Here is a 26,260-nt window from a genome sequence, read left to right as displayed (position 1 = left end):
ATAGAATGTAAAATTAGTTTCAGGTGTACAATAAATATAAGAATTCAACAATTCCATACAATAGCTGATGCTCATCACAAGTCATTGCAGGGTTTTTAATCAGCCTAATTTCAGTGGTGCACCAAAACAGTTATTAGTAACACCAAAGATCTACTAATCACAGATTACCATGGCAGATATAATATTAATGAAAAAGTTTGAAATATTGTGAGAATAACTAAATGTGACAAAGAAATACAGATGAACAAATACTGTTGGAAAAAAATGGCACAAATAGACTTCCTTGCCTCAGGGTTGCCAAAAATCTTCAATTTGTCTGTAATGCAGTATCTGCAATGCACAATAAAGTGAAACACAATAAAATGAGATATGCCTGTATTTTATATTAGCTGACAGGTAATTTTAATTCTTCATTGATGTTGTTTTTATTTTGGTATATTTATGCAGCATTATTTCTGTTGTCTTATTTGTTTGACATGCGTAATAAGAGAAATCTGATGAATCCTAAAGAGGAAAAAATACACTAAACTAAAAAAAAGTATTGCATTGGAGAAAATTATATTTTATAACAATTAATTTTTTTTTATCCTTCAGGTAATGAATAAGTTATTCTAAAGACTGTATGCCTAGTACATACTCTTTACTTTTCTTGACCATATTTCTTGGTTGTATCTGGCAGATAATATATTTGCTTTTTAAAAGAATTAACTTTGAACCTGAATTTATATATTACCAAGAAATACTACCACCTCTTTTCCAAAACTGATTTCTGTGTATATCAATATGTTATATAATATTTGTGTAACAGGATAATACAGTACAGTGTCTTTTTTTTAGAGATCAATTCTATTGTGAGAACTCCGTGAAATAAAACTAAAATAAATAACCAACAAAGTTCTAAGTAAAAGTATTAATTAAATATCTAGATCTATATAATTCTAAGTAAAAGTGTATTTTCTTCCCAGAGGTTCTTTCAAATACACTTTCATTTTATTAAAACATATGCCCTGAGCACTAATATCCTGTATTTTTAGATAAAGGTACAGAAATGTCTTTTAATAAAATTGGTCTCTGTCTACTCCAAAGAACAGGTGACACTTACTCCAAAAGTAGCTGGGATATGCATAGAATTTTAGTTTATAGACACCTGGGAGTATACTGGATCATCCTCAGAGTCTCCTGAAAGAAATAGCTATTATTAGAACTGGGCAAATGACTGAAAATAATATACATCTTAGAAGTATCACAGTTAAACAGCTCTAAAAAGCAGCACTGATGATGTGGTGTGAGGGGTTTTGTAAGATTTTAATCTTATTTAATTAATTTTAATTGCACAGAAATAGTTCATTTGAATACTCACTGCCCATTATTTGTAGATATGTTGTGCCTTTTGATTTAAAAAAAAATCATTCGTTTTAGTTTTGAATGCTTCTTTTCTTTCTTTCTTTCTTTTTTTTTTCAGATGACACGAGAACAATATATACTGGCAACACAACAGAACAACCTGCCAAGGGCTGAGAATGCACAACTTTACCCGGTGGGGATTTATGGATGGCGAAAGAGGTGCTTATACTTCTTTGTCCTTCTGCTGTTGGTTACCATGATAGTTAACTTAGCCATGACAATATGGATATTGAAAGTGATGAATTTCACTGTGGTAAGTACCACCATGACTTTATATCTACTGCTTTTGGTTCAAAGACGATATAGCACTGTTATTTTTATTTTTAAGTGAAAGTTATTTATCTTAATCTTTACAGGTATATGTATTGAAATTCCAAAGACTGTGATTTATTATTTTAAGACTGCATTCACTATGTGTTCATGACACACATATGATATTACTACTTATCCTTTAAATGTGGGGAATTGAGATCATGAGATAGTACAGGATACTGATTCATTAGCAGTTAGAAACCTTTTAACCTATAAATGCAAACTATTGCTTGCTAAACCTGGTAATCTAGGAAAGGGGTCTATATTTTTAGAGATGATATTTTATGTTAAAATTAATATTAGACATCACAAGTGATTTTAAATTACTTTACATAGAGTATTTGCCTCTCTCTCTATGGTTTCTGTGTAACATACTGCATGATTACATCTAAACCCTGAAATTTTTCATGGACCACATAGACCAATGTCTGTAATTGTCACCAGGTGGTGATCTCATTCTTTTGGAGCACAGACATGGTAAATATAAGATACACCAGAAATTAAATCACTCTTTCATGAAAAATACTAATTTAATAGCAAAATAATTACTCATTGATAAATTTTGCTTTAATTTATTGAATGTGTACAATAAACATATGAGCCTGGCTTATCTGGAAAAATTAGCTGCTTCAGCAAAGTTAGTAGCTCCCTTTGTATTTTCTAGCTAAATTCTTAAATTTACTCTCCTCTGCCTTTGCTTAAAGACCTAAGGTATCTTCACATTCAAGCAGGTATCTTACACTTGCTGACCAGACTGCTATTATTCTTTAGAACTCTGCATCCTCAGGGGCAAGTGTAAAGCTAGATATTTAACTTCACTGATCTTTGTATATCGGGTTGCTTCTTTTTGTTGTTGTTGTTTTTAAACTCTGCTGTGTATTGATTTAGCAAGGATGGTTTCTTTCCGAGTTCACTAACATGTAATTCTAACTTGAAACAGAGTCTCAAAAAGGAAAATGAGCCCAGCATCTGTCCATTGTGTTAGGGCACTGTGGTTGTGTGCAGAAGGATTCTGGGAGAGCAGGTGGCCTAACCTTCCTGAGAGGAAAAACTGTAACAGAGCAAAGCATGATAGAAGAACATATGCTCATGGAGAAAATGAGCTGAGCAAGGGTTCCATTTCTCTGACACAGTGCAAATTTTGAAGAGTATTCATCAGAAAAGAAATGAAAGGCAAAGAAAAGTTGAGCAGAACTCAGTATTCCAGGATTAAAGAAAATGACTATATCCTAGCAATGGATCTGTGTTCAGGGTCACTGATCAAGGCCTAAGAGCCTGTGTGTGGTGGCTAGAGGTGGAGTTGGGTGCTACTAGACAAATTTTTGCTTTAAGAGATGCTCTGGTAATATATCTGAACTATTTCTTTGTCTTAAGTGTTGGCTCAGTGTCCCCATCCCCCACTCATTGAGAATATTTTGAAAGAGATTATACTAATTTTACTCCTAGTCTTTTAGTTCTGAGCTCTGCTCCTGTCTTCTCTTACTAGTGTCTGGGCTTCATTAATGATTCATTTATCACATTTTAGAGGCTGGAGATTCTTTTATATGTTTTTGACTGTCAGCCAAATTAGCAGTTGTTGACAGCAACTTTTTCAACCTCATTTTTCTTAACAAAACAAAACATACAAAAGTCACTTTGAAACAAAGAGTATAATTTTCTCCAAGATTTTAAATTTCAAGTATTTGATTACCTCTACCAAAGAGCATCTTTCTAAAGCTCACAAAAGTTGTGATCTACTCTCTCACTTCAGGAGCCTTGATTCTATCCAGTGACCAGGCCATGGAAATTTTCAGATTCAAGCCCTGTAAGTTTCTCAAACATATTTAAATTAATTAAGAAAATAAACTTAAATGCATAATTACATGGCTGCATGCATCAAGCTCCCAATACCTTGCCTCATGCTGAGGTCATGGCTGGATAAGCCAGCCAAAAGAAATAATTGAAACAATCACCTTTGTCCTCAGGATCCATGCAGGCCTCAGGGTTTCTGTCACCTATGGAGCTATCTAATTTGAACCTCAGCTGGCCAAAATGTAAATGTCAACATATTCCTGGGGATAATGAAAAGGAGTTCATTTACATAGGAGTCTTGGTGTTTATTTATTTATTTAATTTGTAAAACCACAATGTTGCTTTTTAATAATCAACAAATAGGAGGTTATTCTTTAGCCACGTAAGCTATTTGTATGTAAGTGAAATAAATGGAAAGATGAAGTAATTATTGTGTTAAAATACTCTTTGTAAGGTAATATACTCTCCATCTCAGTGCAGTAATTCATAATTGTTCAGAGAAAATCTGAATTAGTTAAATAGTTGCTGAGTTTAGCAGTTCTGAGTACTACACACCAGATTAGATTGTATGAATTTGAAAATTGTGAAATAATTTGTAATCCTCTTACATTAGAACAGTAAAAAATCAATTTTATGTTTTCACTGGTGCATTATAATTGCATCTATCTCTAGAGTGAACAGAAACCATTTGCCATACTATCATAAGAAGCAGTAAATGATGTACAAATTGTTTGGGGAGTATTATTGATTTACCCAAAATGTATTTCTCTTTCATCATAACAGTTTCTATCCAGTCCATGGAAATGTGTGTTTGTTAGCATCTTTTATTTCAGCAAACTCGGCATGTTACTATTATCAAAATACTGTGTTTTTAGCCAGGGTAGCTGCCAACCTGGGTTTATGATGCTTCTTGAAGTCCATCATTATGACTAGTGTTATACATGATCTGTGTGGTTGATATGACCTTATTCTGTTTCTTATTTTGTGGAAAATAAAATCACACAGCTATTGAGATACCCAGGTGCAGAGAATCAAGAAAAAGGAAATTAGTTTATACTACAGGGTGAAAGGCTTAGGATAGATATATACCACAATTTCTTGTCTACGAGAGTTGATTAATGTAGGAATGAACTGAAGAAAGAGATTGTGAAGTTTCATTCTCTCAAGATCAGTATAACCCAATTACGTGTTTGTGTTGTTGTTCATGTTGGTGGTGGCTAATTGGCATAATAGCTATATGATTCAGTGTAAATGGACTAGTCTAGCAGATCTGTCGAATCTAGGCATTCTGCTAACATGATATGCTTCTTTGGTTCAAAAGCTCATCCTAAGTAAGTTAATTTTACATTTGGACACTGAAAATTAATATAATATTCATTTTAATCACAAGAGTACCAAGTAAATGTTGGTAGTATCAACTGCAACTTCATTTGATTAGCTATGCTAACTAGGCAGCAAAAAAAGGATGGAAAAATAAATGCCATTTATTAAGCAAAGAGGGGGATGAACGTCATGAATATTGAAACTGAGAAGCCATGAATACCGAGATATGGGTACTAATTGAAACAATTGATCAATTGAATAAATTGGAAAACACAATTCTTAGAGACTTGTGTGATTGTTGGGATGAATGTTAGCTGAAAGGAGATCCCAAAAGAAGTAGGATTGAATATGATAGTCTTTTAGGATTAAAAAGGAACTGGGAAATCTTTAGTTCAGCCATCCACATACTATTAGGGGTCACTCTATAACACTTAACGCCGTGCGTTAATTTGGTCACTTAACGCCGGCTTAAACCCTCATTTGGATAAGCAAACCATTGCATTAAATCACTAGATAGTTGTATTCTTGTTTAGTATCTTGCAATTTTATTGCATTCTCTCTGTATATAATTCCAGTCATGGGATGCTAGGTGCATTCTTTCAAACTGACATGAATTTATCGTTTTATTAAGACTAGTTTGTTCTAATACACAATACACACATATATACATACATACACAAAACACACATGCATATATACATATTCAAATATACATACAATATACATACACATACACTTATACACATATTCACATCAAGGATGTATATTCTATATAGATAACTCTTCTATATCTTTATTATTCTTATGCATCAGCTTTGGCTTCCTTAGCAGCCATTCACCTTTCTTCATTTCAAATATTATCTATATTACATTATTATCATTATATGTTTGCAAGACTATCGGCTTTTTAAAGATCTCTTTCTGTTTATTGCTGTTGGCCAGAACATCATCGATATATTTTATCATATTTTCTTTTCTTTTGGTGTACGTTTCTAAAGTTAAGAGAGAGCATATGTATCACTATATTCATTTTCTGCTTTCTAATGTTTTTTAATGTTGTAAATTTTATAAGATAATTTTGGGGAAATATGAAATAATATACATTTGCTAAGTCTTCAATCTTGTGCTCTAATACCTTGGTAAATGAAGTATCACATATTCCCATCTCACTCGTGTGACTATTCTTTTTCTTTATCTTCATCATTAACCCAGTGCATATTATCTATAGCCATTATTGATTTACCTAAGATGGATAAAGTACATTTGCGGTATGCTGTTATGTGTCAGTGTGTCCATCATCAAACTTTTTACTCCACAGTCATTTTCATTTCACTCTTTAATGGGACCATTAGGTTGGAATAAACTTTTTCCATCTCTACGTATATAGCCAGTTTTTATATTTATCAAAGCTGTGCCCCTATACCAAATGCATTTTATTTGTTTTTCAAATCTATGGTCATATGCTGGTTATGTGGGAAGCTTAAAGGAAATAACCATATTTTGTTGATGTTTCATTGCTTTTTTTCTTAGCATGTTTATCACAGATTATTTCGCTTTATAGGACTTTGTTTATTGTCTGGTTTTCTTCCCCACAGATAGAATAAAAGTTCCACAGGGCTCAGCATTTTTGAACCTTATTCCATTGCTGTATCCTCAAGCCAGAGGACAGTGCCTGACAGATAATTAGCTCTTAAAATGTATTTGTGGAAAAAAAAATCCAACTTTAACATGTCTGTATTGAAAACTAGGTAAACTCTTCATTCACTGTGATTTGTGCCCTTCCAAAGACCTGCCTTGAGCTCGAAGAATTGATAAAAAGACTACCAGTTATCCTGTCTCTCTATTGGTGTTTATGTTCTCATAAGCACATGATAGGGTTCCATGGGCTGTGCATTGGTATTTATTAACTTCTGCATTGATAAAGCAGTTTGTGTTCAACACATCAAGTTTAATATTCTTTAAATTTTTTTTAATTTTTATTGATTTATGATAGTCACAGAGAGAGAGAGAGACACAGAGAGGCAGAGACACAGGCAGAGGGAGAAGCAGGCTCCATGCACCAGGAGCCCGATGTGGGATTCAATCCCGGGTCTCCAGGATCGCGCCCTGGGCCAAAGACAGGAGCCAAACCGCTGCGCCACCCAGGGATCCCTCAAGTTTAATATTCTTAGCAGACCCTGCATTTAAGCTGTAACATATTTTAGGAATGAAGGCCCAATCTTGATTACCCATATTAGTAGTACAGAGAATTGCCATTATTAACACTTTAAGTTATTTATTATGAAATATTTTATCCTACAAAAGGATTTCCATGTAATATATATTTGAATCAGTAATAATAATAGCAATAATAATAATAAACAATAAAATGAGCACCAGTTTCCTCATCATCTAGCTGGAAAAATAAATTCCTAACTCTATCTATAAAGAACTATAATCATAAAGTGATTGAATCAATTTATATTACCTCCAGCAACCTGTAAAGGTTTCTTTTGTTCACTTTATCTCTTAACAGAGAATTGCTAAATTGATACTTCTTAAGCTACAAATCTGACACCCAGTTAATTGATAAAGATCCTTTTTATTGGTTTGTTTAGATGTTCCTTTCTGACAGATTTATTCCTGTATCTATTTTTATTCATATGTCTTATCTCTGTGGTAGTACTTACTATGTTGCATTAGATACATAATTATGGTTCATTTAGATACAGATTCTTATCTTCCACCAATTTTCCCCCAGTCCTGATGCAGGCAGACTGGGTCCAAGGACCCAGGGAAGGGTCCCACAGGATGAGCCAAGAGGCTCATTGGCTTCACACCAGATAGAAATCAAATGTGAGGTGGAGAATATGAAAAGAGAGAATAGTGTGAGGGACAGGTAGAGAATAGCAGATGGAGTGTCTGAGAGTCTGGAGGAGAGAAGAATGAGACTCGTCATTGCTTGGGGCTAAAGGTTTATATTAGGAAAGGGTCTAAGATATCTGTTCCTCTAGGAATGCACAGTAGGGGCCAATCAACTTCAGTGAATAGGTGTTATTTCATAAATTACCGAAAGTGGGCGTATTGATCCCAGTTGGCATCAGCTGAGGTTTGTTTGAAGCTAATGTCCTGAAACATGTTTGGGACCTGGCTCTTCTTAGGTATTATCAGGTGTTTGGGGCCTAGGACAAAACTCAGGGAATGATTCACTTTTTTGCTTCCCCCCTTGAGGTGGGAACGTGACTTCTTTGGCTTATCAGAGGCAAATTATGGGACAGGAGTAAATGGAGCCTAGCATAAAAACAGTAGAGACAGAGCTTTTCTACAATGGAGTCACTTCAGTTTCCCCACTTCAGTTCCATTAATGGGCGAATACCTCAAGGAGCAGAGCTGGTTTTATTGTCCTATTTATCTTAGTGACATGCCCAGGAACATACTAGGTGGTGATACATTATTTTTGATTGCCTTTTTGTAAATTTAAAAAATCTAGTTTCACTTTCAGTAGAGGGAGCCTCAAATTTAATGTCTTAATGTTTCTGCTTGTTCTCTCTGTAAAACTGCTTCAGATTCCAGTTGGTTTCCATTTTTACCTTGCAGGCTTTTGTTTTTAGCTGAAATCTCACCCTCCCCCATTAAGAGAGTGGCATCCCTCAAGTCCTTTCACATCTTTCAGCCTCTCGTGACCAGCTTCCCATGACAGGAAGACAAGCAGAGCACATTTTTTCCCAGAATCCTAGAGCTCTTAAGTAAGATGGTTTTTCAGCGAAAGTATAGTCCTTTGAAGCTCCAATTACTAGCTCTGATACCCTCGGTAATGACTACAGTAAAATCCCAGTCTTTTCTTTTTTCATGGGGAAAAAAAAAGCTCCCCTTAGATTTTTATGTAAAAATATTCTTTTTCTATACTATCCTACTTCATCTTTTGAGGCAATATCTGTTGATAATTAAGAGATGCCATAAGCTGACAATTACTTGTAAATGACTACCAAATCCCAGAACTTTTGTGCCATCAGTTGTTTACAATCCTTCTATAAAAAGTAATCAGATCTTCAGGCATGAGAGAAAAACACTGTGTTTCCTGACTTCCAGCATCTTTTGGGAGGGCACCTGCTGCTGAGAAGCCTAAGCCTGCTCACCATAATCACACATAACTTTCCCAAATGCCTCTTCATATAACAGTTGAAGTCAGTGGAATATTAAGATTTTCTAGACATTTGTTGATCTAATTTGATCTCATGTCTAGAGGGTATTTGTGATTTTCTGAATTTGCTTTGATTAAAAAAAAAGTCATAAGCACAACAAACAAAATAAACATCCAGTGATTTTAATATAATTCCAGTTCGTGAAAGAAAGAGGAAAGGGATCAGTAACAGCAGAAAGTAGAAAAAGGAAATACTTTTATTCAAGTAGCCCACAAGGGCAAAAGTAGGGGTATGAGTTTTGTCATTTGTATTTCTCACAGAATTGTTATAAAACATGGATTCAGGGGCACTTGACAGGATGAGCACTGGGTGTTATTCTGTATGTTGGCAAATGAACACCAATAAAAAATAAATTTATTATTAAAAACAATTAATTAAATGGCAGCCCCGGTGGCCCAGTGGTTTAGCGCCGCCTTCAGCCCAGGGTGTGATCCTGGAAACCTGGGATCAAGTCCCACATCAGGCTTCCTTCATGGAGCCTGCTTCTTCCTCTGCTTGTGTCTCTACCTCTCTCTCTCTCTCTCTGTGAGTCTGTCATGAATTAATAAATAAAATCTTAAAAAAAAAAAACAAAATAAAACAAAAAAGTAAAAAATTAAATTAAAAACTGAACCTTAAGTTCTTTCTAGTGGACATTCATTCCTCTCAAAACCCACATATGATTTTGTATATTCAACAATAGAAGACCATAAAATGAACTATTTTTTATTCAAAGGTGTTATAATACCAGGGGAAAAAAACCTTGAGTTTCTACTGCCTGCTAGTGACATATTTTCCCATGAAAATTGATGTCAAATAGATCTCCTTGGTGCTGGTACTGCTAGATACCTCTCATCAGCAATCACGTAGTGATTGAAAGAATGAACTTTGGGTCCAGATCTTGCTTTTGACCTCATTAGCTATGTTGCCTTTAGCCAGTTATTTAAACTATGATGTAGTTTCTTACTCTTTGGGTCCAGATCTTGCTTTTGACCTCATTAGCTATGTTGCCTTTAGCAAGTTATTTAAACTATGATGTAGTTTCTTACTCTGTCAAATGGATACAAGTTTTTTTTTATTAGATTATTATAGGCATCAAAACAATGAAAATAATGACAGTTCTTCAGATATGCCTGGTAGATACAAGTCTCCCATGGTTTGCAGTTATATACCCTTACTCATTTTATGTGGCTCCAACTTCACAGTTATTCCAGATATCATGTGAATTAACTTGATTCTGTTCAAGTCAAGTCTAAAACTGTAAGGGGCACCTGGGTGGCGCAGTCAGTTAAGTGTTCTACTCTTGATTTTGGCTCAGGTCACTGTCTCAAGGTTATAAGATCAAGACCCACATTAGGCTCTGCACTCAACGCTGAGTCTGCTTGTCCCTTTCACTCTGCTCATTCCCCATACTGCTCATGCTCTCTCTCTCTCAAATAAATAAAATCTTTAAAAACATTATTTAAATATTAAAATATAAAACTGTCCTAGAAAGATAAAAGGATCTTGAATTCATGTGTATTAATAAATAAATGGTAAATAAATGATGGTGTTTATAGTCTTATTTATGCTAATGATATGCATAAAGGCTGGGAGCATGAGCTTTTGTGCCACACTGGTTCACATTCAGGCCCCATCACTGCTGCGACTTCCTGAGCCTTCTAACTCTAGTATTTCCATCTGTAAAATGGTCAGTGGTGTTGACCAATAGAGATGTGTATGACAAGCATTATTTTGATGTTAACAATTAAAATTATTTTACTTGATACATTTTATCATAGAAAATGACGCATTTCCTTAGAATGATCAAAATCATAAATATTTCTTTTGAAATTATAATTTAGTGATGAGATATAAAAAAGTATATTTAAAATTTCTAAGAGGAACCCTTTAGCTGTCAAACATCATAATTATTTTGGTGACCATAAGCCTTTTTTTTTTTTAAACTTGTATTACCTAAAAGTGACCCTACTGGCCTGTCTGAAAGAAGGAGCTCATTTACCAGAGAGCACTAATCTTTTTGAACAATTTGGAAAAAATATAATTAACTAGATGATAGAAAGGGATGTGTGTTCTTAATCCTAAATATTCTGAGTTTCTTTGATGTTCAGAGTTTTAAATTGTTATCTGTTTGAGATAATGTATTCTGAATATTTTATCACATCCCAAATTATAATCTTAGGATATAATCTTTGCATGGTGAAGTTTAAGATGTCTGGGAGCCCGTATTTATTTAATATGTAGTTTGTATTCAACAAGATTATGTGCTATATAGACCTGTCCTTAATGAATTTCACAACACTGCAAAGTAAATATTATCCCCTTTGACAGTAAAAGACTCAGAAACTGGGGAAATTAAATAAACTTCCCAAGGTCACATTAATGAGCAAGGTTAGAAGCATGGGTTCTACAATTTTAAAGTCCACATTCTTTTCACTACCTTTCATTGCATTAATGTTATCAAAATTAAATTAAAATTAAATTAGTTCAGTATTCCTCATTAAATGATTTACCTCCCTGTCTACCTCAGTGCATTCATACAACACTATTAAATATATAACTATGACATCACTGCTTTTTAATTACATTTTGAATTTGTTGGACAAAAGATACCTCAATTCTCTAAGCTTTTATTAATTTAGTGGGGAAACATACCTAATCTCTCATAGTCAGTAATTAAAACAGTGAACACTCCTCTGTAAGTTCTGAACATGACTGTACTTTTGATTTTGGCAGAGCGAGCATTAGGGTTAATTTCTGGACAGCAATGGTGCTTATTAATGGCATCTTTATAAAAGAGACAATGGTTTTCATAAAGGCAGTTTTATGCCTGTGTTCCAATCTTTGCTCTGGTTCAACTGTATTTTGCTGAGGAGTTAAGTACTTGGCCATGAAGAGACCACTCTGAAGATGATTTAGGATCACAGCTCTTGTCCATCTTTCTGGGCTGCCATTGCCATTTTCCTAATTAATTCCTCTGTGCATGAATCATGGTGCCCACCCCAAGCCAAGATGGGGCACTACCTTCTGTGGCACCATAGTCATCCTGAGGGAGAGAGTGCCAGCAGTAGGAGCCTGCCTGCTGGAGAACCATCCGGTTTGCACCGCCCCTCAGTGTGGTGTGTAGATTTATTACAGAATTGATGAGAGTGAATGATATAGTTAATGTTGCAAGACTGTTTCCATTATATCCCTCTGTTTGTACCTCTTCATAATTTTCTGACAAATTGTCCCTCTCAGATGGAATCTTTCATGCTTAGTCTTAGCCCAGCAGTACATTTTCTTTCCTTGACTTTATAAAGAAAAATTTAGTCATTTTTACCCTAGTTCAAACAAGTACCAAGTAAGTCTTTTTACTGAAACAAACTACAGAAACAGTGACATAACCTAAATCATAAATCATATCTATCACATGCAAAGTGAAGTATGCTAGAATACTAGATATTTTGGAGGGGAAAACAAAGAATTAAGAAAGTTAGTTATTGAATAAAAAAGTTAAGACAGTACAAAGTTGTTAATTTATATGTTTCATAAATTCTCTGTGATAGCTGAAAAGGACTTCAGTTCAGTGCCTATAGAGAAAATGGAAGTACAGAAAAATAAAATCACTGACCCACGTGGGTAACTCAACAGCAAGAATATAAAATATGTTGGGTCAAATTGAACTTAGGGTAATATGTTTCACATGTGTGCTTATTCTCACATATAATAGCATATAGTTTGTCTTATGTAATTTGATTATTTTAGTGATAAATTTATAGATTATTTTAAGTAAAACTGAAGTAACAGTAATTTTCTTAAGAAAGGGTAATGTTTTACTATTTTGCTACTTTGTAAAAAAAAAGTAAACATTTTCTTTTCAAAAGCATACTTGAATGTCATGTTTGTTGTTCCAAGTAAAGAAAATATTATTTTCATAAAATTGATCTTATTAGGTAGGCATTCATATGGGTTTATTAATTTAAATAATATCACCATATACCTTCTATTTGCTAGTTTGTAAAATCCCTAGATCAAATATATGTTAATACTACATAATAGATTAATAGCACTAATACAACACATTTAGTTTGCTAAATAAATAGTTTAATACTTAGTTTTAAATACTTGTGGAAATTCACCACAAGTGCCCTTGCAAATAATTGGAAGTTATTTATATCCAGTGATGACTATTATCTAGGTAGCCATTTGCATTCTTCCCAAAGTGTGAGTAATGGTGCATAAAATATCTCCAAGTGTGTTCAAGTGTACTTCAACATGTCTTATAAATTATGTAATTGAATGATGTCATTAGAAAGTAAAATAACTGTTTTCTTGCAATTCACATATTTTTGCCATCCACAATTTTTGTATATTTCTGGATTTAAGAGATTTGAAATACATGAAGCGCCTTTTACCACTGATAACTCCTTTATTCCTTTTTGATCTAGGGATTTATTAAACTAAATTGCAGAAACACTGTGCATTTGCTAAAAGTTTCATATAAACTGACCACGTTTATCTCATGATACTAATTTTAGAAGAGGGAAGTATAAAAGTTAAATACAAATATGACCTAAATATGCATGATATGTGTCTGCATTACCAGAAGTATTTATTTTCAGCGTTCATTAGTCTCCAAAACAAGACATTAAAAAGCAATACAAGTTACTTAAACAATATTTAAAATGAGTTTATCTTCATTGTAGTTATAAATTTTATTCTAAAGCTCATGGTAAATTACAATTTTGTAAATTGAAATCTGTTTTTAAGTTACTTAAGTTACTTTCTAATATGCTTCATTTCTGATTGATGACTTAAAAGCAATATTAATTTTATACTTCTCTAGAAGCTCTAGTTAGTAAGCTGAAAATAAAATAAAATACTCAATTTTCTAGAAAAGCTCTTATAAATTTATTTAAAGTACATTACTGTCTAGGTACCCAATGAAAATTGGTGTTAGTAAAGTAGGAAAAGGGAAAAAGTATTCATGCAGCAGCAAGGTGTTGTATATCTTTTGTCTTAAATAATATGATATTCCTATGAGATACATACTATTACCTCTGTTTTTAAATAGAAAATCTTACCCAACTTCAGGTAACTAAAAAGTAACTGAGTTAATATTTGAGTATTTGTTTATCTAACACAGCAGATCAAAATGTTTCCACCCACTCAAGAATCATTCTACCATTGATATTATTCACAAGCCATTCTAGCCAGAAGAAAAATTTTCTGTGTAGGCAATATTCTACTATATGACAATAATAAGTGTTAAGTCCTCATACATTTTTATAGGGCCATGAAATTGAAAATTTCTTCCTTAATTTTAGAATGGGTTAAGGTTATTAGTTTAATGTCTGTTAACATATTCTGTTGCTATATTTTTCTTTTGATTCATTATATTCATAGTAATTAATTATAACAAAACTACAGAATAATGGTACTTTCTATAACTTTTTCTGTCATCTGTGCAAATAAAAAGTAGTCTGTTACATGCACAGTTGGCTAAGCATCTGACTCTTTATTTCAGTTCAGGTCATGACCTGAGGGTTGTGAGACCAAGCCTCACATTGGGCTCCAGGCTGAGTGTGATGCCTGCTTAAGATTCTCTCTGTCCCACCCTCTCTGCCTCTTCCCCCCACCTCTCTTTCTCTCTTAAGAAAAAAAAAAGTAATTCCAATATAAATTGATTATATAACCATATTTGACAGTAAAAATGTCCTTTCTGAGGAATGTTTTCCTTTAAAATTCATTCCAGTAAAAATGTTTTCCTTTCTGAGGAATAACTTGAAATTTGTATCATTTTTTAGATTCCAGATCTTCAGAGTAATTTGACATACAGTGTATACCCCCCAAAATTCAGAAATGTGGAGAAAAATTATAGTCAAAGAAGTATGTCTTCTTTTTGTATGCAGCAACATGAAGATCTAAATAAAAGGGGAAGTTAAATCTATAATAATAAATTTATGTATTAATATTAATTATTAAATTATTTTAAATTATATTAATGATTTTGAATAAATCTGTATCATACAGCTTCAAGTGAAAAGAACTTTTAAATAATATATACAATATTATGTCAAGTCTCTAAAAAGAATTACATAAGAAAATATAGTAAAAAGCAAAATAGTAAATGGTAATTATCAGTAGTGCTCTTACAAGTTTTTTTTTTTGTACTCTTTTCTGTAATCTTTATTCAATGAGTATGTATTTTATAATCAGTGGAAATCTATGTGAAGCACAGTGAATTCACTATGTATTCTGTGTGGCATGTGAACCACCATCTGTGTGGCATCATAACACGGGCAAATAACAACCAGAATTATTTCCGATGGAGACATCGTTAGGCACTCTCCATTCTAGCAGTAGAGCTAGAATGAACCAGTAACCTTGAAACACCTTATTCCAACTGGTTTGAACTTGATCTGACCTAGAACTGAATTAAGGACATGTGATGAGGGCCTCGGTTAGGTATCATTCTGTAATACACTTTGTGATCAACAATGTTATGTGACAAGTATGGCTTTGATTATTTTCTTTTCTGGAATTAAATACAAAAATATGGGTTATCAATGAAAACCCAAATGTTTTTAAAATCTTATGCAATAACACATGATGAGTACTTAAATATAATTCTATGCCAAGTGTTCTGTTTTATGTAAGAAAATGCGGAAATAAGTATTCAATTTTCAAAGCCAACAAACTTAATTTTATTTTTTTTTTTAGAAGTAAATGTAACTTTGAAACCTGACAAGATCAATCTTTATTTTACAAAAGACACATTTGGTCCTAGATTTGCAACACTTTCTTGTTCTGATGTTTGTCCACTAAAAATAACATCAAGTGTGTCAGAAAAATCTTACTGACCTAGAAAAACCTATATGGGAATCTAATCTTTAGTTATGAATCCTTGAATATTAGATCAGGAAATATTTTAATTTTCCTCCTAAGTGGTTTTTTTTATATATATATTAATGTGAATTTAGTCCTAGGAAATAGGATAAACTGAGTAACTAGAGACTTATGATCTCTACTTTACCACTGGGCGGAAAAGAGCCAAACTTGACTCCCCTGGTTACGTTTTTCTTAATGAAGAAAGTACTTGACTCTGAAAGTCAAGAAAGGAAGTACTAACTAACCAAGTCTGATTCCTGCACCTACCGTGATATATATGAATATTTTTAAATGGAGCATTGTGTTCTCATTTGACAATTTCTTCCTTCTTTCCTTCTTTCCTCCTTTCCTTCTTTCCTTCTTTCCTTCTTTCCTTCTTCCTTCCTTCCTTCCTTCCTTCCTTCCTTCCTTCCTTCCTTCCTTCCTTCCTAAGTTTTATTTATTTGAGAGAGAGTGTGTGCATGAGAGCAAATGAGAGAGACAAAGAGTGAGAGAACACAAGCGAGTGGAAGAAAAGGTCAGAGGGAGAGGGAGAAGCAGACTCCCAGCTGAGCGGGGAGCTCAGGGCAGGGGCTCCATCCCAGGAACCCAGGATCACCACCTGAGCTGAAGGCAGCGGCTTAACTGAGCCACTCAGATGTCCCCTCAGTTAAAGTTTCATTAAAATGACTTGATTATTTTTTGTGTGTGAATATTCTTTACTTTTGCTTAAACACAAAGTAAATGTATAAGCCTTATAAAATAGCAAAACCTATGCAGGTCTGCCACAACGAGTATATAGACAACCTCCTCCACTTACTTTTCTGATGTATTTTACCCAATCAATATTCCTATTGGAATTTATCTGTGTTTGGCATGATATAGCTGACTTCGTAAGGCCAAACAACATACATTCAGTTCTTCCAAAGACTCTGTTTAAAGTAGCAATGCAATATGCTATTACATAGAAATAGTTTTCTAATTGTGATTTTAAGTAAAATTAGTGAAAGTTAATAAGTTACTCATTAGCTAACACTTTTATTTGGATTGCTAAAATAAATAGCTGTGGCCTATTTTATTAAAAGTGTGGATAAGAATTCTTCCTGAGGATCATTTACCTCAGTTTTTTATTTATTTATTTATTTATTTTTTTTTAAGATTTTAACTATTTATGAGAGATACACAGAGAGACAGAGAGAGGCAGAAACACAGGCAGAGAAAGAAGCAGGCTCCATGCAAGGAGGCTGAGGTGGGACTCCATCCCCGGTCTCCAGTATCACGCCCTGGGCTGAAGGCGGCACTAAACCACTTGAGTTACCAGGCTGCCCCATTTACCTCAAGGTTTATGAAATTTCCTGTTAATTCTCCTAGAACTTGAGTAATTCCATACTCATTCATTCAAACTTTTTAAGTGCCCTTCCCACACACACTGGAGAAATACTGAGATTGAAGGCAGAGAAAAACTGCTAATGCCTTACAGAATTCCACCAATCAGAAAATCAAACAGCCATAGGCTTGGGTGATAATGATGTCTTAAAATGTTACTGTGAACCTAAAATTTCTGTAAAAATAAGGTCTATTAACATTATATATATATATATATATGTATATATGTATATATGTGTGTATGTATAGTGTATGTATGTATTATGTATGTGTATTTATATCTATATATACACACATATAAAGACATTAAAGAAATCAAGCAAAACCAAATTCCTATACTTGAGAGCTCCGGCCTTCCTTCATCCAGTAAAGAATGTCTTCCTTAGTCATATCTGTAATTAAGAATAAATACATTCCCTTGATTTCTTCACTGAATTATGAGTTGAGTTATTATAAGGGCATTAATATTTTTAAATCAATTAAATACAACAATTTATATGATTGTTTTTGAAACTATGTAGTGTAATTGGCTGAATTCTCTATTCTTTAGAAGTCTTTGTGATACAGGTCCATACATGGAGAGGTCTACTTTGAGATACAGTAAGCTATAACAATATTGTTCTAATTTTGTAAATTGTATGTGCTACTGAAAGTAGTTGACTTGTGATTCAGATTATTTCTATTGTTTTTCCTATAGCCAATATGTGAATACTCATTTTGCTCTTTTTGTTTCTAGAAAAAAATAACTGCATTGTAGCAACTTTCCACCAAAGGCAATTGACACTCTTCTTTAGGATCAACTAAATATCTTACCTGCTCATGCTTTGAGGTTTCTGATTATTATTTTACTCTAGATTCCCCAAAAAGTTATATAAGTCATGTGGATATCTTTTTTTTTTTTTTGGAAAGGTTTTTGCTTTTATTTTTGTTTCCTATCTATACCAATACATTTTATTTCTTAGATATGGTGCCAAAAGAATAAGTGACAAAAGAAAAATTATATAAATTGGACTTTGTCAGCATTAAAAACTGTTGTGCTTTAAAGGACACCATCAAGTGAAAAGAAAATTTTTATTTTTATTTTATTTTATTTTTTATTTTTTTTTTTAATTTTTTATTGGTGTTCAATTTACTAACATACAGAATAACCCCCAGTGCCCATCACCCATTCACTCCCACCCCCCGCCCTCCTCCCCTTCTACCACCCCTAGTTCGTTTCCCAGAGTTAAAGTCATGTGGATATCTAACTGGAAGTTTCATCCAAGTCATGTTGCCTTAATTCTTTTTTTTAATTCATTTTATAAATATTTGTTCATAAGCTTTGTTTTATAAAACATATTTTATAAAAAATCATGAACAGATATAGAAATTTTCAATCTAAAATTTATATCTATGACTCTTTGCATCACTTCTTTAAGGTATTGGGGATGTTATTTTTCAGAACACTCACGAGAACTCTGATGGTTTTGTATTGGGTAGAAAATTTATAATTTGGGTAGAAAATTATAAATTTCTAATTGCAACTCATTTAGCCTTGAATTCCAGCACAATTGTGAGAGCCTTTGGTAGTACAAAAGCAGTGTGTGCTCACAGTCACATTCACATATGTAAACAAACACATACACAATAGAAAAAAAAATCTTAATTTTAATTTATTGTTAAATCAAGTATTTTAAGCAATCTTGCTGTTTTCTAACCAGTGACCTAAGTCTAAATTCTGAAACTGCAAGCAGAATTTAACACTGTCAGCCATCAGGACCTCTCCTGACCTTTTATTCTTATTTAGTTTCTCAAATAAAACACAGGGACTAAATGGCCAGTATTTGTGCTTGGGACAAAGGAAGGGAAGGGCAGTATATAATGTGTATAGTCTAAATTCTAGGTGCCTTCAATGTTTTTTGAATTTCATTGCATTTTATGCTTATTTTATGCAAACTAGAACTTGAATAGAATTTAACCCTCAGTTAAAGTTGAGTGTTAATAAATTGAGTCAAATAAATTTTGAATGTAAAAAATCTCATTAAATTAGCAAAATTGGGAATAGAAAGTACTCATTATTATTTTTGATATGGTTAATTTTTAAAGCTGTTTACTTTCTGTAGCTTCTAGCTTCATACAATTCTATTTTTGAAATTCACTTTCATTTTAGTACATGCCTATCCATGGATATGATATGGGAGAGCTTGGTTCTTGCCTCATGCATTTGAAGAATGAATCTTACAGACAACAGAGAGTGAGCAAAGCAATAGAAGTTTATTAAGCAGAGATACAGAGAAAGCTCTCAGAAGTGAGAGGGTACTGGACAGGGTTGCCACTGAGGGCTTTTATGGTCTATCTTTTACAGAAAACTGACCAGGGAACTTAGTAAATTTCTTGTCAATATCAGAGTGGATTTGTAAATATGTCTATATTTAGAACAAACATAGTGGACTTGTAACTATCATAGTAACAAACCAGATGTTTTTATGAATATAATGAGCCCAAACAAGGTGTTTCTTTCTCTCTGGTTAATATCTCCTCCATAATATTTCTCTATATCTGAGATTTCTGTGACCCTAGTCAGGTAGCCCATGTCCTTGATATTCTTGTGGCATCTTGGTTTGAGCAGGGACTATTGATAACCCCTTAATGACATATTTCTGTGATTATTTAGTAGCCATTAAAGGAGGATACTCCCTAACATTTTGGAGCTAGGGATCCAGGTTTATTTTTTTCTGTTTTCACTGTCTTATCTCTGTTTTCTTGGTATGGGTAGGAATCTGACCCTGGGGCCTTTCAGTGTCCTTGGGGTTTACAGGAGCCCACGAATTCCTGGTAGCCTGATTCTGGGCCTTTCCCTTATCTTTCCCTGCCTAGCCCTGTCTGCCCCTAACTCATTCCTACATCAGATTTACTTCAGTAAATCTATAATGTATAGCAAAAATGAATCCAGTGAATAAGAGTCTGGGAAATTCACTTGAAATCAATTGAAACAATATTATAGAAAGTGAACTTTTTGGTATAAAATATTAATAACCAACTATCTTAACTGGAGATTTCATAAATCTAAAATATTCATTAATAATTTTCAAATTTTTCTTTAGAAGAACCACATTAAAATTATTTATGAGATGTTTTCTAAAATAAATCTGTAAAATTAATGGAAAAGTTGAATTTATGATGACACTACCATATTTCCTAGACCTCATGAAATTACATTTGAAATGTAAGACGTTTTGAAAATCAAATATGAAATATCCTTTTTCTTTGTCTAATTAATTTATAGCTTAATTTATTAATTGACACTACACATTATTTTTGATGTAAGAACATTCTTATTTCCCACAAAAATATTCTGGAAAATTCTACTTGACTCAGACTTTATTATTTTCATCTCAGTGATTAAGCTAAGGATTTATTTCTACTTACAATATGTTTTTCCTTAAGATAGTGTGCTTGAACAATTTAACCTTGCTTACAGGAGTGCAACATTCACTTCTTATAAAGAATCATACTTTTAAAATCCTAAAGAAATTGCTGAAGGATATAGTTCTCTAGAAACATAATAGAGAATTTGTCTAGTTCAAATTTTTAATAAGCTTAGTGATGAATATATCAAAATTATCATTATGATGTATAGGTGGAAAACAATATAAATATATTTACTTAGATTGGATATATATCTATTTATGGTTAATATAACATTTGAAGACTGAACATAAATGGACAGTTTTCATTAGAGATAAACAGAACTCCTATTTGCCAAATAAGTACATCTGGGAATAGGCGAAGTAACCTCTCAGACTGGCTGAAAAGCATTCCCTGAAAAGCAGGGAAAGAAAAATGCACATGACATAAAAACAGGGAATACTTTGAGACCAGAGATTTTGGAGAAGATTAGTAACAAATTACTCAAAAAGTATGTTAAGGGGGGCGCATGGGTGGCTCAGTTGATTAAGCACCTGACTCTTGATTTTGGCTCAGGTCATGATCTCAGGGTCTTGGGATTGAGCCTCATTGAGGCTCCATCCTCAGCATGGAGTCCACTTGGGATTCTCTCTATCCTTCTCCTTCTGCCTCACCCCCTGCATGCAATCTTTCTAAATAAATAAATAAACAAACAAAATATTTTTAAAACAAAAGTATATTGGGAAATATTTGGGGACATGGAATTTTGTAGAAAAATGGAAGTATATAAATAAGGGTTAATCACAAGAAAAAGTTGGGGATTGATACCATTTTAAGTACTGATTTCTAATATATATTAAAAAAATAACTGATTAGAAAAATATTTGCCATACTTGCATATTTTTATACATTATTTTGGCTTTGCAACTTAGCTAAGTATATTCGTACTTAAAATGGATAAATATATTCTGTGATTTCTCAGTTTTTGCTAATGAGTATGTGCCATGATCAAACCTTAATATGTCCTTGGGAAATTAATGTTAATTGACATCAAAATAACTAGAAATGCAGATTCGGTCTAACTACACAATACTTTGTAGCTGGCATATTAGCTATCTATTTTTAATTATATTTATAAGATAATGACCTAGACTCCATGTTGACCCCATTGTTAAGCAATTGCTTTAGTAAAGGGTACAGTATGTTTTAAGAATTCAGCTGAGATAGGAAGAGTGCTATGAATGTCCAGACTGCAATTATATGTATACCAATTTTGATAGTCAAATAAAAGATGAGAAGGAATATTGGATTAAATTTCCAGGAATTTGAATATAGCAAGTCTGAAATCAGTGATTAATCAAAGTGAATATAGGATTGGGAGCAAGAAATGAAAGCTTTCTTAAATTATAATTTTGTTTTAATCATATCTAGAATGATTGTAATGCATATATCAAATGTTTTAAGATAAAATCTACAAGCAGAATAGACATGTTAAAGCAAAACCAGTCAGCATAATGTATAGGAACTCAATTCTTAGATTTAAGTTTTGTTTTAAAACACTGGTTCTTCCCTTTTCTAGTTGAAAGATTTTGAACAAGTTACTTAACCTCTGTGTGTCAGTATCATTTTCTTTATTTGTAAAATAAGGATATTAATAGATAACTCTTTGGATGTTTTGTTGATTAAATGAGAAAAACAGCCTTAGCACAGAGAAGAAACAATGAACAGATTTTCTTAAAAAAAAAAAAAAAAAAAAAAAACCTCATGAAAATTATCAAATAAAGAATCCAAAGTAACAGCCAATAAGAAGGTAAATAAATCACATAACAAAAACCCTGGAAAAGTTTCTGTAATTTTCTTAATTAATAAAGATAATGAAAGAGATTTTACAACTATGTGCCAGAAATACCAAGTAGGTTTATTAGAATCTTCATTCTACTTCCTATTTGTCCTAACTCAGGAAACAGAACCTATTTATAAACAGCCACATTACTCTAACAGGATAGGCAATTCACCTTTATACTTTTAAGGCCAAATATTGATGCAGGATAGACAATTTTGGAGTTAAAGTATATCTACAAAATTTTAATTTGTTTTTGTGCCATTATATCCTAAAAAGGTATTAATAAATAAAACTGTTTTATCTTTTTTCCTTGCTATAGACTACTGAATTTTTCCAGTAATGCTCTGTTTCCTGGTGAGGACCAAATGGAGAGGCAAAATAATCTCTACATTACACGATGTATATACATGAGGGCTATAGTGCTAGGAAGAAGAGCAAGCATATCTCCAATATCTAGCAGAAGACATTGACAGTACTTAGTGTTTTGGCATCACTGAGGACACATGAAGTTAATGGTAACTAAACGAGCACAAAAGGCAACCAAGAGCAGGCTAGACATCTCTAGATACCTCTTTGTTCATGGATAAGAGGAACCCAGAAGCTCAACATGTGGTAGGCAAAATCCTATTTTACAAGGGAAGAATATTTTCCTACCTGTTAGGATAGGAATTCTTTTAATGAAATAATATAATTATGTTATAAAACAGACAGATATATTACACATTGTTACTATTCTCAAAAAATCAAAAGGAAGTTTCTAACAAATAAGATGAATAAGAATAAGATCAGTAATTGAATTAAAAAAGAACATAAAAAAAAGAACATATAGGCACATTGGAAATATCAAGATAATATAGATATATATATTGGTAGAAAAATGAAATCAATGAGACAGAGAACAAACATGTAAAGAACTCCAAATATCCAAGAGGTAATGGGGAATATATATATAAAGATGATAAAGATGAAAGGGATAAGACATAATGTAACTGATACCCAGCCTACAAATAATACAGTTTTCAAGTAAGAAGCAGGGTAAAGAGATAAAAGGCAGATAGAAGTTTATAGCAGGTTGATAATAGTCAGCTATGAAGATTTTTCATAGTAGTGGTGGTCTCATGAAAGGAAATCAACATTAAGACACAGTCTGATAACAATTTACAAATTTAAAGAAAAAATAAAATTGCAAGAATTTCAGCAGAGGGGAAAAAGTTAAAGAAAAAATAAAATTGCAAGAATTTCAGCAGAGGGGAAAAAGTTATTTTACTAGCAATAAAAAACGTTTAGTCATTTAAAATTTTCCTATGTTAAAGTATGTCACAGTTCTAGTTGCCAGGCTTTGAATGAAAAGCATTGTACATGAGTGCCTGGGTGGCTCAGTCAGTTAAGCCTCTGATTTGGGGTCAAGTTGTGATCTCAGGATCCTGGGATCCAGCCCCATTTCAGGCTCTCTGCCTAGTCGGGAGTCTGCTTGTCCCTCTCCCCCCTTGCTTGTGCTCTCTCTCTCTCTCTCTCTCTCTCTCCCTCTCTCTAATAAATAAATACAATCTTTTTTTTTTTAATGAAAAGAAAAGCATTGTGCATTACACCTGTAACATTTCCTTCCGGTTTTCTTTCATTGTATTCTGTGTTCTTTATAATTTACTTCATAGTCCCCCTTCCTGTCAGGCTTCCTGAATTTTGTCTCAGGGTTCTATGTTCACCTTTCCACTCTCTCATTCTACATGTTTTTCCTGGGTGATCTCATCAATGAGTTCACCTCTGTTCTGAAATCAAAGCAACAAAAACAACAACAACAAAGGACCTCTACCTGACACCTCTGAGTTCCAGATTAATATAAAATGACAACTGCTGGATAGACTCACTAATTGCTTACAGAATCCTGTCAATCTCCTAATTTTATGGAGGATATTTACAATGGTCTCATTTATACTACTTTTTATTTGTCAGAGTCTCCAGAGGAAGAGAACCAATACAATGTATATGTATAGAAAGAGAGAGGACCTGGCTCACCTAATTGTGGAGGCAGGGCAGGTACAAAATCTTCCAGGTAGCCACCAGGCTAGACACTTCAGGAGGACTTGGTGTTGCAGCCCAAGTCCGAAGGCTGTCTCTGACAGAATTCCCTCTACTTTGGGGAAATTGGTCTATTTTTCCCTCAAGGCCTTTAAATGACTGGATGAGGCCCACCACCACTATGAAGAGTAATCTGCTTTATGTAAAGCCTACCAATTTAAATAGCAAACTCATCTAAAAAAAATCTTCAACAACATTCAGAACAATGTTTGACTAAATATCTGGATATTGTGACCTAGCCAAGTTGACACACGAAATCAATAATTGTGTACTTCAGACAATTCCTTGATTGATCCATTTCAAATCTACCCTTCCTACTGTAATCAGAGAAAAACATTTAAACACATGGTTGGTCTTAAAATATGTCAAAGATTCCTCCTCATTGCCTAATAGAGGAAGTCCAAGTGGCTCTTTTACGTGCCATACAAAATCTTTTATAACCTAATTGATCGTGCATAACTGTCCTGCCTTCCACAGACCACTGAATATCCAATCCTTCATGCTCTAGTAATGGGCTGCCAAAGATAAATGCTTTTACTTTTAGTATTCCCTCCTCCTGGAAGGTCTTTCTGAGTTATATGTAAGGGGAAAATGTTAACCACCCTTCTAAACTCTGCTCTAACACCAGCCCTTTGGACTATATTCTTCACTTCCACAGATTGGGTTAAATGCTTTTCTTGATACTCTTATGGAATCTAGAATTTTCTACTCATCTAGAATGTTCCACTCTTGTTCCATTTATATTGTTATATAGAATGTACCTATTAATACTTGTTCTCTCCCACTATAGTATGAAGTTCCTGAAGGCAAAGCCTGTTTAAACAGTTTCACATAAAAATTCTGCATAATAAATCTTTTTTACTTCAACTGCATATTGAAATCAGATAGAAACATAGTTATAAGTAAATAAAAACACTAGATGCAAAGATAGGAAAGGAGATAAGCTGATGTTTTAATAATTAAAACAAAATAAAATTCATATTTGAAGATCTATACAAATATGGAACATCTAGACATGTATTTTAAAGTTGTCTCTTACAATGAAGGACATGATTACTTTTATGGGTATCCCTATGAACCATTTAGAATGGAGAGAAATACAGGAGGCAGACTTATGGCTCACCTCACAATGGCTATGATGGAAAAAAATTAACGGTTGGATTTGTAAGCACGTTCTCTCTATAATTTTATCTGCTCGTTTCTACATGTTCTTTCCTCCTGAAAAGAAATATAGCTTAGTTTCCTTATTTACTCTCCTCCACAGAAAATTTAACAGCGTTTTAGAATTCATAACTGTTTTTTCTTATGTCACTAAACTCTCTGGACAAACCCTATGTGGTGGAACTATTCAGTGACACAGTTGAACATGTTCAAATTAATGTTTGATTTCTCATTTGAAATAATTGATATGTATTGTCCCCTATTAACTGTTTTTTCAATGATAATGTATGGTGAAAAGAAGTGTAACAAATTTCTGGGGAACAGAAAAAAGGTAAAGACTTCTACCAGTTCTGGGAGGAGGGCTCAAGAGTGTAAGAAAAGTTAGCAAGAGAAAATCAGATGCTAAGGTTCTTAGAAATTAAAATAATATATATATTAATTTCTACATATCTTAAAAATAAAAAATAAAACATATATATTTCTTAAATTCAGAGCTTTATTTCATCAAATTCCAACACATTTTATATTAAGAGTGATTCTATCTGCATTATGTAATCAGGTCAGT

At 33.1% G+C, this 26,260-nt stretch overlaps 1 long non-coding RNA gene across 1 annotated transcript; it reads right to left on the bottom strand.

Moving 5' to 3' along the window:
- Window positions 1-25,192, bottom strand: LOC111090325. The gene is made up of 3 exons (XR_005371573.1): window positions 24,472-25,192; window positions 1,103-1,179; window positions 1-330 (listed from the first exon to the last, which is right to left on the bottom strand). It is a non-coding gene; the product is annotated as an uncharacterized LOC111090325 (long non-coding RNA).
- Window positions 25,193-26,260: the final 1,068 nt, after the last annotated feature.

Source organism: Canis lupus, chromosome 16, assembly GCF_011100685.1.
Source record: "Canis lupus familiaris isolate Mischka breed German Shepherd chromosome 16, alternate assembly UU_Cfam_GSD_1.0, whole genome shotgun sequence".
NCBI lineage: Eukaryota > Metazoa > Chordata > Mammalia > Carnivora > Canidae > Canis > Canis lupus.
The sequence above is the reverse complement of the archived record's forward strand: the minus strand, read 5'-3'. Positions and strand labels throughout refer to the sequence as shown.